Below are 13,499 nucleotides of genomic sequence, written 5' to 3'. Positions count from 1 at the left end.
GAGGGAATGGCAAGACATACTTAAAATGATGAAAAAAATAACCTACAGCCCAGATTATTGTACCCAGCAAGGATCTCATTCAAGTATGAAGGAGAAATCAAAAGCTTTTCAGACAAGCAAAAGCTGAGAGAATTCTGCACCACCAAACCAGATTTCCAACAAATACTAAAGGATATTCTCTAGACAGGAAACACAAAAATGGTGTATAAGTTCGAACCCAAAACAATAAAGTAAATGGCAACGGGATCATACTTATCAGTAATTACCTTGAACGTAAATGGGTTGAATGCCCCAACCAAAAGACAAAGACTGGCTGAATGGATACCAAAACAAGACCCCTACATATGTTGTCTACAAGAGACCCACCTCAAAACAGGGGACACATACAGACTGAAGGTGAAGGGCTGGAAAAAGATTTTCCATGCAAATAGAGACCAAAAGAAAGCAGGAGTAGCAATACTCATATCAGATAAAATAGACTTTAAAACAAAGGCTGTGAAAAGAGACAAAGATGGTCACTACATAATGATCAAAGGATCAATCCAAGAAGAAGATATAACAATTATAAATATATATGCACCCAACACGGGAGCACCGCAGTATGTAAGACAAATGCTAACAAGTATGAAAGGAGAAATTAACAATAACACAATAATAGTGGGAGACTTTAATACCCCACTCACACCTATGGATAGATCAACTAAACAGAAAATGAATAAGGAAACACAAACTTTAAATGATACAATAGACCAGTTAGACCTAATTGATATCTATAGGACATTTCATCCCAAAACAATGAATTTCACCTTTTTCTCAAGCGCACATGGAACCTTCTCCAGGATAGATCACATCCTGGGCCATAAAGCTAGCCTTGGTAAATTCAAAAAAATAGAAATCATTCCAAGCATCTTTTCTGACCACAATGCAGTAAGATTAGATCTCAATTACAGGAGAAAAACGATTAAAAATTCCAACATATGGAGGCTGAACAACACGCTGCTGAATAACCAACAAATCACAGAAGAAATCAAAAAAGAAATCAAAATTTGCATAGAAACGAATGAAAATGAAAACACAACAACCCAAAACCTGTGGGACACGGTAAAAGCAGTCCTAAGGGGAAAGTTCATAGCAATACAGGCACACCTCAAGAAACAAGAAAAAAGTCAAATAAATAACCTAACTCTACACCTAAAGCAACTAGAAAAGGAAGAAATGAAGAACCCCAGGGTTAGTAGAAGGAAAGAAATCTTAAAAATTAGAGCAGAAATAAATGCAAAAGAAACAAAAGAGACCATAGCAAAAATCAACAAAACCAAAAGCTGGTTCTTTGAAAGGATAAATAAAATTGACAAACCATTAGCCAGACTCATCAAGAAACAAAGGGAGAAAAATCAAATCAACAAAATTAGAAACAAAAATGGAGAGATCACAACAGACAACACAGAAATACAAAGGATCATAAGAGACTACTATCAACAATTATATGCCAATAAAATGGACAACGTGGAAGAAATGGACAAATTCTTAGAAAAGTACAACTTTCCAAAACTCGACCAGGAAGAAATAGAAAATCTTAACAGACCCATCACAAGCATGGAAATTGAAACTGTAATCAAAAATCTTCCAGCAAACAAAAGCCCCAGTCCAGACGGCTTCACAGCTGAATTCTGCCAAAAATTTAGAGAAGAGCTAACACCTATCCTGCTCAAACTCTTCCAGAAAATTGCAGAGGAAGGTAAACTTCCAAACTCATTCTATGAGGCCACCATCACCCTAATACCAAAACCTGACAAAGATCCCACAAAAAAAGAAAACTACAGGCCAATATCACTGATGAACATAGATGCAAAAATCCTTAACAAAATTCTAGCAACCAGAATCCAACAACACATTAAAAAGATCATACACCGTGACCAAGTGGGCTTTATCCCAGGGATGCAAGGATTCTTCAATATCCGCAAATCAATCAATGGAATACACCACATTAACAAATTGAAAAAGAAAAACCATATGATTATCTCAATAGATGCAGAGAAAGCCTTTGACAAAATTCAACACCCATTTATGATAAAAACTCTCCAGAAAGCAGGAATAGAAGGAACATACCTCAACATAATAAAAGCTATATATGACAAACCCACAGCAAACATTATCCTCAATGGTGAAAAATTGAAAGCATTTCCTCTAAAGTCAGGAACAAGACAAGGGTGCCCACTTTCACCATTACTATTCAACATAGTTTTGGAAGTTTTGGCCACAGCAATCAGAGCAGAAAAAGAAATAAAAGGAATCCAAATTGGAAAAGAAGAAGTAAAACTCTCACTATTTGCAGATGACATGATCCTCTACATAAAAAACCCTAAAGACTCCACCAGAAAATTACTAGAACTAATCAATGACTATAGTAAAGTTGCAGGATATAAAATCAACACACAGAAATCCCTTGCATTCCTATACACTAATAATGAGAAAACAGAAAGAGAAATTAAGGAAACAATTCCATTCACCATTGCAACGGAAAGAATAAAATACTTAGGAATATATCTACCTAAAGAAACTAAAGACCTATATATAGAAAACTATAAAACACTGGTGAAGGAAATCAAAGAGGACACTAATAGATGGAGAAATATACCATGCTCATGGATTGGAAGAATCAATATAGTGAAAATGAGTATACTACCCAAAGCAATCTATAGATTCAATGCAATCCCTATCAAGCTACCAACAGTATTCTTCACAGAACTAGAACAAATAATTTCACAATTTGTATGGAAATACAAAAAACCTCGAATAGCCAAAGCGATCTTGAGAAAGAAGAATGGAACTGGAGGAATCAACCCGCTTGACTTCAGGCTCTACTACAAAGCCACAGTTATCAAGACAGTATGGTACCAGCACAAAGACAGAAATATAGATCAATGGAACAAAATAGAAAGCCCCGAGATAAATCCACGCACATATGGACACCTTATCTTTGACAAAGGAGGCAAGAATATACAATGGATTAAAGACAATCTCTTTAACAAGTGGTGCTGGGAAAACTGGTCAACCACTTGTAAAAGAATGAAACTAGACCACTTTCTAACACCATACACAAAAATAAACTCAAAATGGATTAAAGATCTAAACATAAGACCAGAAACTATAAAACTCCTAGAGGAGAACATAGGCAAAACACTCTCTGACATACATCACAGCAGGATCCTCTATGACCCACCTCCCAGAATATTGGAAATAAAAGCAAAAATAAACAAATGGGACCTAATTAACCTTAAAAGCTTCTGCACATCAAAGGAAACTATTAGCAAGGTGAAAAGACAGCCTTCAGAATGGGAGAAAATAATAGCAAATGAAGCAACCGACAAACAACTAATCTCAAAAATATACAAGCAACTCCTACAGCTCAACTCCAGAAAAATAAATGACCCAATCAAAAAATGGGCCAAAGAACTAAATAGACATTTCTCCAAAGAAGACATACAGATGGCTAACAAACACATGAAAAGATGCTCAACATCACTCATTATCAGAGAAATGCAAATCAAAACCACTATGAGGTACCATTTCACACCAGTCAGAATGGCTGCGATCCAAAAGTCTACAAGCAATAAATGCTGGAGAGGGTGTGGAGAAAAGGGAAATTTCTTACCGTGTTGGTGGGAATGCAAACTAGTACAGCCACTATGGAGAACAGTGTGGAGATTCCTTAAAAAACTGGAAATAGAACTGCCTTATGATCCAGCAGTCCCACTGCTGGGCATACACACTGAGGAAACCAGAAGGGAAAGAGACACGTGTACCCCAATGTTCATCGCAGCACTGTTAATAATAGCCAGGACATGGAAGCAACCTAGATGCCCATCAGCAGATGAATGGATAAGAAAGCTGTGGTACATATACACAATGGAGTATTACTCAGCCATTAAAAAGAATACATTTGAATCAGTTCTAATGAGGTGGATGAAACTGGAGCCTATTATACAGAGTGAAGTAAGCCAGAAGGAAAAAACACCAATACAGTATACTAACGCATATATATGGAATTTAGAAAGATGATAACAATAACCCTGTGTACGAGACAGCAAAAGTCACGCTGATGTATGGAACAGTCTTATGGACTCTGTGGGAGAGGGAGAGGGTGGGAAGATTTGGGAGAATGGCATTGAAACATGTAAAATATCATGTATGAAACGAGATGCCAGTCCAGGTTCAATGCACGATACTGGATGCTTGGGGCTGGTGCACTGGGACGACCCAGAGGGATGGTATGAGGAGGGAGGAGGGTTCAGGATGGGGAGCACATGTATACCTGTGATGGATTCATTTTGATATTTGGCAAAACTAATACAATTATGTAAAGTTTAAAAATAAAATAAAATTTAAAAAAAAATAAATCTATCCCTATTTCCCACAGGCTTCTCCAAACATTAGGCATACTCATGTTGGTACTATTGCTATATCTGTTCTATAAACACTACACCAAATGTAAATGCTCAGAAAAATAAGAGCGTTTTGCTAGAAGAGGTACATGGCCTGAGACTAGAGGGTGGACTATGACATAACAAGAAACACATATTTGGTCTCTGTCCCTGGTGCCAGGTACAGAGGTCCTAAAAACCCTTGTAATTTCCTGAGTGATAGGTGTACTACTTGTATCTTTTGTTCTAACATGTGGTCCTTGACTCGGATTCCTGACACAGACCTCCTAAAACCTTTATGAGTTTCTGAGTGATGGAGGTATAGGAGCATTTTATACAGAGTTCCTAAATCCCTTGGAATTTTCTGGGTGGTAGGACCCTCTTTTGTTCTAGTAAGGCAACTTTTGAAGGGCTCTTGAATGGGAGCCAGTCACCAGAAAGACCAAGCATGATTAGAAGCCTGGAACTTTCAGCTTCATTCCCCATCCTTCCAGGAGGGAAGAAGGGCTGGAAGCTGAGCTAATAAGCAGTCATGCTTACATGATGAAGCCTCTATAAAACGCCCTCAGCCAGGAGGTTAGGAGAACTTTCTGGTGAGCACATCCATGTGCCAGGGGGCTGGAGCACCCCACCTCCAATGGACAGGACCTCCTTCACTCAGGATCCTTCTGGAACTCACTCCATCTACATTCTTCTCTGGCTCTTCACCTCTATCCTTTTTTATATCATTTCTAATAAAGCAGGAAATGTAAGTAAATGTTTCTGTGAGTTCTGTGAGCCATTCTAGTAAATTATACAGCCTGAGGCAGGGGTAGAGGGGGTTGAGGGGTTGATGCTGTTGTGGGTGATAACGTATGACAAAAATCCAGTCATTTCCCTTTGCCCTCAGCTCAGCAGAGTGACCCTGTGGAGCCACACATCGCCCAGAATTCCAAGAGCACTGGAAAACACTGAATGAGGTGGTCTCTATCTTTTTTAATTTTTTCTTATTTTTTGCTGTTCTTTATTTGGGGGCCGGGGGTTGGCTGTGCTGGGTCTTCCTTTGCGGCATATGGGCTCTTTGATGGTGTGCGTGGGCTTCTCTTGTTGCAGAGTATGGACTCTAGAGCACTGAAGCTCAGTAGTTGCAGCTCGCAAGCTCTCAAGCTGCATGTGGATCTTAGTTCCTTGAGCAGGGATCGAACCCACATTTCCTGCATTGGAAGGTGGATTCTTAACCACTGGATCACCAGGGAAGTTCTGGTTTCCATCTTTAAAGATTAGTCACCTTCCCCAAAAATGAGTTTGGCAAATGTCAAAGTTGCAGAGAGTTGGACACGACTGAAGCGACTTAGCAGCAGCAGCAGAGTTGCAGAGGGAGGAGGTGATTCTTCTGTAAACTGTTCACTTTTCCATGCCCAACACCATTGACCCTTACCTGAATAATACATTATTTTAAAGGGCAACAAAAAGAAATATTGTTTTACCTGACACCAAAAACAATTCTATTAATGTAAAAACCATCAGATTCATTATAGTAATCCATGAATTAATATCCCTACTTCTTATCAGATACATATCTGAGGTACAATTTGCACAACTGTTGATATGACAAGAATAAACACAAAGAAAAATGCTTTTAAAACCTCATAAGCCATGTTTTTGGAGGTTTTTAACCTTTTTGTTTATTTCCATATTCCTATATGTATACTATACACAGATAATATTCCTTATTGTTTAAAATGAGAAAATTAAGAGCAATTTTTCATTATCTTTCCTTTTTCTGTTATCAGTTTGTTACTCTATTAAGAGTTTTGAGGATAACTTTTGTTGAGGCATCAAATCAAACTAATTACTCAGAGATAGCTTAAAGATAAAGTGAATAGTTCCAAAGATAAAAAGCGCACCCACATTCTCTGGAGAAACCTCTGTTGATCAGATTTGAACTGACTCTCAGCAATAACAAAACAACATCCTGAAATAGCAACAGACAGGAATACAAAAGATAGCAGATCATTCATGGAAGGGTCTTCCTTTGAGATCACTCTCAATTTATTTCTGAAGCTTAGGCAACAATAAACTGCTCTTTCTCCCCATATTTGCAGTAGCATTAACTCCAAGTCCCCACCACAATAGGATGGTGTTACAATCATAAATTCTTTTCATTAAAAAGCTCTGATTCAACTCTGTGGGGGAACACACTGTATATGGAAGTTTAGTTCTCAATTCTCTCTCAAAAAAAATATAGCAGGTTCCAAGGACTTTTCTTGGACTTAGTAGCTGCAGACTTACAAAAACTAGCTCTATTCACCGTCTTAAGAGATAGGTAAAAGCAAACAGTTGTACCTTGAAATTTATAAATTTAGTATTCATGATAGACCTGTACTTATGGATGAGACACAGGACCATGGCTGGCAGTGACTTGTAATTTTGTTGAGATGTAAACCCTTCAAGTACAACAGTGGGTCATTCTCCATCTATCATTGGATTTACAAGGTATCATATGAAGTAATTAAAAGTCTGTTACTTCATCTGAAAAATGACCATGTGGGAAGACAGAGAACCAAAATAAATACTTTGAAGCAGCTCTTTGTGAAGAAAAGATTATATAGAAGCAATGCACAAATCTCAATTACACATATGGTCCTAGAACCGGGAACTTGTAACACTCGGTTCATGTTTGTGAAATCCTAAAGATCTCGTTTTCTGTTCCTCACAGATGTGAAATTTTGATTCCAAATATGCTTTTTTTTCTAAATCTGTGATGACAGATGTGAAATTGTAGTGGTTTTTCTCAAATATTTTTATCCCAAAAAGCCTTCTTGAGCTTCCACCGTCAACAGAATCAAATTAGTCACTGTAATATGGCTTTACCTATAAAATAATGAAAAATGTTAGACCTTATCAAACCTTATATAGTCTTTTATTTTTAATAATGATTATTCCTATATCAAGTACATGTTTTAAGTTTGTTTTGTAGTTTTCATTCTAATGCAAAATGGAGTTCTGTGTGTGTGTGTGCATGTGTGTGTGTGTGGGTATATGTGTGTTAGTTCATATGTTAAGTACAACCCTAGCAGGATAACCTAAGTGTTGTTCACACAGCCCAGACACGTGCATTCGAAACTGCCAAGATCAGTAGGAAGAGAAGGGAAGCTTCTATGGAAGAAATTACTTTCAAGACATGCTTGGAACTGAGAGGCATAAAAATAGAGACTCGTCAAAGAAAAGGAAGAATTTTTCTGGCAAAGTTTATAACATCAAAATACAGAGCTATAAAATCTTGTGATTTATTGCTGTGGCATTGACTTTAGATACAAGGACCTGGTTCAAATCGTGACTCTCTAAATCTTATACTATGACTACTTTCTGAATTCTGACCATATGCAAGACAATACTTTTTAATGCAATTTTTTTTTCTTTCATGTGACATCTTATTTGTGGCATGAGAGAAGATGGGTGAAAATAGATTTTAAATATTTTGCAGGTTTAAAAAATGCCTGTCCAGTAATTCTAAACAAATGCGATCTTTATTTTTTTTAATCTATTAGGAAAGTGACCTTTCTTAATGGAGTAAATACACTTAAAGTAATATAAAGATATCAGCTCCATCAAATGCCTCTACCCATTTTATATGCAAAGCTGGGAATTTTCCTTGTTAGTATTCCTATTTCAGCGATTAGATACATAGGGCAAACACAGGGCGACATGCAACTGTAGGACTGACAAAAGAAGAAGCTTTTTAAAAGTCTGTCTTTAATTTAAAAAAAATCAAAACTGAGCCTTGGCTACTTTGTTCATTTTAGTTGTATTGCTTTGTTTCACCAAAAGAAATGTAATTATAAAATGTTGACGGAAACGTTGATGTTAATCTAACCATTAAAAAAAATAATGCATTTTCTATTGCTAGCATAGTGATCTAAACCATCTTTATACTATTCTGCCCTTCCTATTATTTTCTGAAGTATTTATGTAACAAATGTCTCAATAAATCCTTATGATGCCATCTGACTCATAGCTGAAAACAAGTATTTCAGGCTTGAATCCATTTCAAATTAGGGAAACTGAAGCAACAAGCAACACTGAGGATATTTTGTGTGCTGAGTATTTAGAACACTTTAATGGACAGTGGCTGTTACAAAAGTTGTTGATCTAGTGTAGGATGGCAGTTGTTTTGAGTTCATTTTCCAGGGAGTTCAGGAAAACGTGTTTTCTAATAGATTTATTAACAATACATGTTTACCACCGACCTTTCTATAAAGGAGACAGGGTCCAGTGTATAAACAGCACTGTCCTTTGCATACCACACACCTCATTACACAGGCATGGTACCAGGTCTACAACTTGGTGGCCAAGCACTCTTGAAAGAAGTTGCAATGTACTGGCCTCTCCCTAATCTAATTCTCAATTGACCTTTTCCTGCAAAACTTTTCACAATGCACTCCTCTCCACCTTCCTCTCTGTGGACAGGAATCTTTCCTCAACCCTGAAACACTTGTAGAATGTTTCTTATCTGCTTTACTGAAACCCAGCTCCTCCTGGGACACCTCGGCATCTATCTCTACCAGAAACCGGTTTTTGTCGCGCCCTCCGCACAGCTCGATCCAACCCGATCTGCATTCGGGTGTCCTCCTGGTGCCCCCACTGTTCCACTCCACACTGCCCTTTCCTCTGGCTCTGAGCATTCATCTCTGTAGCTACAGCAGCCTCTCTAGTCCCACCACTCACTCTCCTCACTGCACTTCCTTGATAATCGCCTAGACATTCTTCGTTAATTAAAGAAGGAGAGTCCTAACCTAGGCAGGGTCTTCATTCCCCCAACTTCTTGCCAATATTGTCAATATTGTCAGTGACTCTAATGTCCACACTGATTGGCCAACATTTTCCACTCGTGGAACTCTGATCTCCTTCTCGCCAAACTGCCGTCTCCCACACTACCTCCTTGCATCTCCTCCTCATCAGATCTGACACCCCTTCTGAAAACTAGATTCTAAGCGCCCACTTTCTGATCATACCAGTTCACCTGCTCAAGTATACTCCCACCACCTGCACACCCCACAACCACCTGAGAGCTCCAGTCCCTTCACCAGCACGCCCACTGCCATTAGCCCTACCTGACTAACACTGTTCCGTATCCAGCCTCCTTCCATGGCCTGTCATTCAAACGCTCCTTGAAAATTCCCTTGACTTGATGCCCTTCACTCTCCCTGAGAATTACCACAGGTTATTCTCTGAACCTTCATATCAATCTACACAGCACCTCAACCAACAACTCAGTTGATTGTGCTCCCCTTATAGTCATGATTGCAAGTCTTAAACTGGCAGCTAATACTGCTCACTAATCCTGTTATTTTCTGGTAAGCTTACTTTCCCACTCCTGAGAAGAATATTTCATCATTTTCTTATCTGTCAAAGTCCTTTCACTTTTCCTCCTCACAAGTGATTTTTCTTGCCTCATATTGCATTAAAAAATGAAAGTAAACACACATGAATACATCTAATTTTCCACCAACAAATCTATATACCTATCCTTAAATCTGTTTCCCTCTTCCTTCCCATCATAAGGCAGTAAGTGTCCCCATATCCCCACAGAATACTGAATACCTTCCCCTAGTTAGTACTTCGGAGAAGGCAACGGCACCCCACTCCAATATTCTTGCCTGGAAGATCCCATGGATGGAGGAGCCTGGTGGGCTGCAGTCCATGGGGTCGAGAAGAGTCGGACACGACTGAGCGACTTCACTTTCACTTCTCACTTTCATGCATTGGAGAAGGAAATGGCAACCCACTCCAGTGTTCTTGCCTGGAGAATCCCAGGGACGGGGGAGCCTGGTGGGCTGCCGTCTATGGGGTACCACAGAGTTGGACACGACTGAAGCAACTTAGCAGCAGCAGCAGCAGTTAGTACTTAGATTCCATCTCCTGTTCCCTCCCTTTCTTTCTTTAAACTGGATTATTTATTTCAGCAAACAAACTCAGGTAACTTTCTATTGTCTACAAAGAAGTGAAACCAAATTAAAACAGCATGACATAAAATTATATATGTGTGTATATATATGCACATACACACACACACTCATACTCCTATAGCTTATGCCTCATTTTTTGTTCCCCTTTACAACAAGACATCTTAATAGATTTATCTCTGGAACTTTCCCCAATTCCTAACCTGCAACCCATCCTAATCAAGCTTGAATGCCCACTTCTCAACAGACACCACTCTCATTAGGATCATCAGTGACCTAACTGCCGAACTCAACCTAACAAGCAACAAGGGTTAGAAAAAGCCTTCTCTTGCCTTAGTTGCTGAATGGACCATTCACAGTGATCCTCCAAAGACTAGGGAATGAACAATAGGACAGATTCACAAGTTCCCCTGCAACAGAGTTGAGCCAGACAGTGGCTCAGAGAAGGAGTTAGGAGGAAGTAAATAGAAAATGGAGGTCAATACAAGGCCCCACTCAAAGCCAGAAACATGGTCAGGAAGATAAAAAGGTGAAAGAGGGGGCCAGAGACAAGCAGGCTTTGCCATGATAACAAGACTGAAACCAGTGACTGGTTCTGCCAAGTCCACGGGCATCCTGGACATGAACATAGAAGTCCAATGCCATTAATGTAATAAGAATAATACATATACATACATTTGTGACCTTTGAAAGGGATACAGTCCTGTATAAATTTATCCACTCTTCTGTAATAATTACTTGCTATATATATAATGGGCTTCCCTTGTGGCTCAGCTGGTAAAGAATCCGCCTGCAGTGGGGGAGACCTGGGTTCGATCCCTGGGTTGGGAAGATCCCCTGGAGAAGGGAACGGCTACCCACTCTAGTATTCTGGCCTGGAGAACTCCATGGAGAGTCCATGGGGTCAAAAAGAGTCGGACACAACTGAGCGCCTTTCACTACTACTACATCACTGCTGCTGCTGCTAAGTCGCTTTTAGTCGTGTCCGACTCTGTGCAACCCCATAGACGGCAGCCCACCAGGCTCCCCCATCCCTGGGATTCTCCAGGTAAGAACACTGGAGTGGGTTGCCATTTCCTTCTCCAATGCATGAAAGTGAAAAGTGAAAGTGAAGTCGCTCAGTCGTGTCCGACTCTTCCCAACCCCATGGACTGCAGCCAGGAGGCTCCTCCATCCATGGGATATTCCAAGCAAGAGTACTGGAGTGGTTTGCCATTGCCTTCTCCGACTACATCACCATATATATATATGTATATATATATAAAATTCTATTTTTATAACAGTGCTTATTTTTAAACACATATACAAATTAGGTCATTGTAAGTATAATATAAAAAAATGAGCTTTGGTGTACTTGTGTCTGTCTACATATAAATGGAATATTTTGGACAAATAAATACATTTCTATCTACTGTTTGTGAGAATGTAGCAGTCTGTGTACTGGCACTGTTCTGTTTTGTGTCAAGCCCATCTGTTGCAATTATCCAAATGTCTATTTTTATTATTCAATTTCCCAATAACATGTGTCTGCCTTCCTTGTCCCATTAACTCTCTATTCTTTTATGGGCTTCCTATAGAATCATCAGCTCTATTCATTATATTCCACTCACAAAAAATATTTTAGCAAAGAAAAGTGTATATGAACAAAGGGCAGTTTTACGTAGTGCTGATAATTACCGTCGTCTTTCATACACAGCACCTATTTACACTTTAAACAACATTGACCCAGACAGAATAATCTTTTCCTAAATTTGTATGTAGTAGTAACAGTTATAGAAACATCAGAAGTAACTATATTTATCACTGTATCTGTGTGCTGTGCTCAGTCGCTTCAGTCATGTCCAACTCTGTGCAATACTATGGACTATAGCCAAGGAGGCTCCTCTGTCCATAGGATTCTCCAGGTAAAATACTGGAGTGAGTTGCCATTCTCTTCTCCAGGGGACCTTCCCAACCCAGGGGTCGAACCAGGGTCTCCTGCATTGCAGGTGGATTCTTACTGCTGAGTCACTGGGAAAGCCATGTCACTGTATCTAATTTGTTTAAATTATACTGTACGATGTAACACCACCAAAATTAAAACGCAGATGAACAGAAAGACTGTTACTGAAATATGGGACTATGGTAGTTGTCACAGATTTTCAGATAGAAACCACGTTTCCTCTTTCTTGGAAAGCCGTCTTGGTGTATGCAATCAAGTCCCCACACCAGGTTATGAGCAAGCTCCTGCACACTTTCCTGGGCCTTCCTTATATTCAAAGGAGACAAAGCCGCATAGTGACCATCAGCCGCTCTGCCCACCCAGTGATCCCAGATCATTGCTAGTTTTAGCAAAGAATGCTGAAAAAAATCTCACAACTGGAGCCAGCCTCAAGCCAAAACTGACTTCCAACCTAGCACTGCATCCGTGAATCCTGTGTGCTGTGAGAGCCCTATAATCAGAGCAGTCTTGGATCTGACCTACAAAGCATGTCAGAAAAACACCAAGGATCCAAGGACCACTTTTAAATGATTTCATCAAAGAACAAATGTTCCTGAAAACAAATATATCAAGAAAATATCTTTGTCTTTAAATATTTGCCTCATTTCAAAAGTCAAACAGATTATACATAACTATTTATTAGCTTATAATAAACTATATGTTACATTTTCCATATCATAATAGAAAACTAGATTTGGCATCTACTGCTGGTTCAGATACTAGCTAAAGTTTTCCCTTAAGGAAAAGATTTAACCTCTATTCATTCAAAATATATTTATTTACCATCTACTCGACCTTTTGTAAGAACATGTTTTGGGTATCCTTTTAACCAAGCATCTACCATAAATAATATTCTTTAGAGCACAAAAGCAACATCTCTTAAACTACATGTTATTTTTCTAATAGACAAAAAAACAGTTTTATTTCCCACAGGAGCAGATATTATGGTTTTAGGTCTCCTTAGCACTTGCATAAAAAACTTGCAGATTTTTTTTTAACTGTACTGAAAAGATATCAGAATGTCCCTCTTCCAAACAAGCTACCCACAAGCAGAGATCAGGACTTCGTTTTCCATCAAAACAGAAATACTTCCACAGGAGAAAACTCTAAAAATAAATCAAAGAGTTTACCACCAGATTATATCAGTAC

The sequence above is a fragment of the Bos grunniens genome, chromosome 18 (genome assembly GCF_055505025.1).
Source record: "Bos grunniens cultivar Pamir isolate PY7600 chromosome 18, Bosgru_T2T1.0, whole genome shotgun sequence".
Taxonomy (NCBI): Eukaryota; Metazoa; Chordata; class Mammalia; order Artiodactyla; family Bovidae; genus Bos; species Bos grunniens.
The sequence above is the reverse complement of the archived record's forward strand: the minus strand, read 5'-3'. Positions refer to the sequence as shown.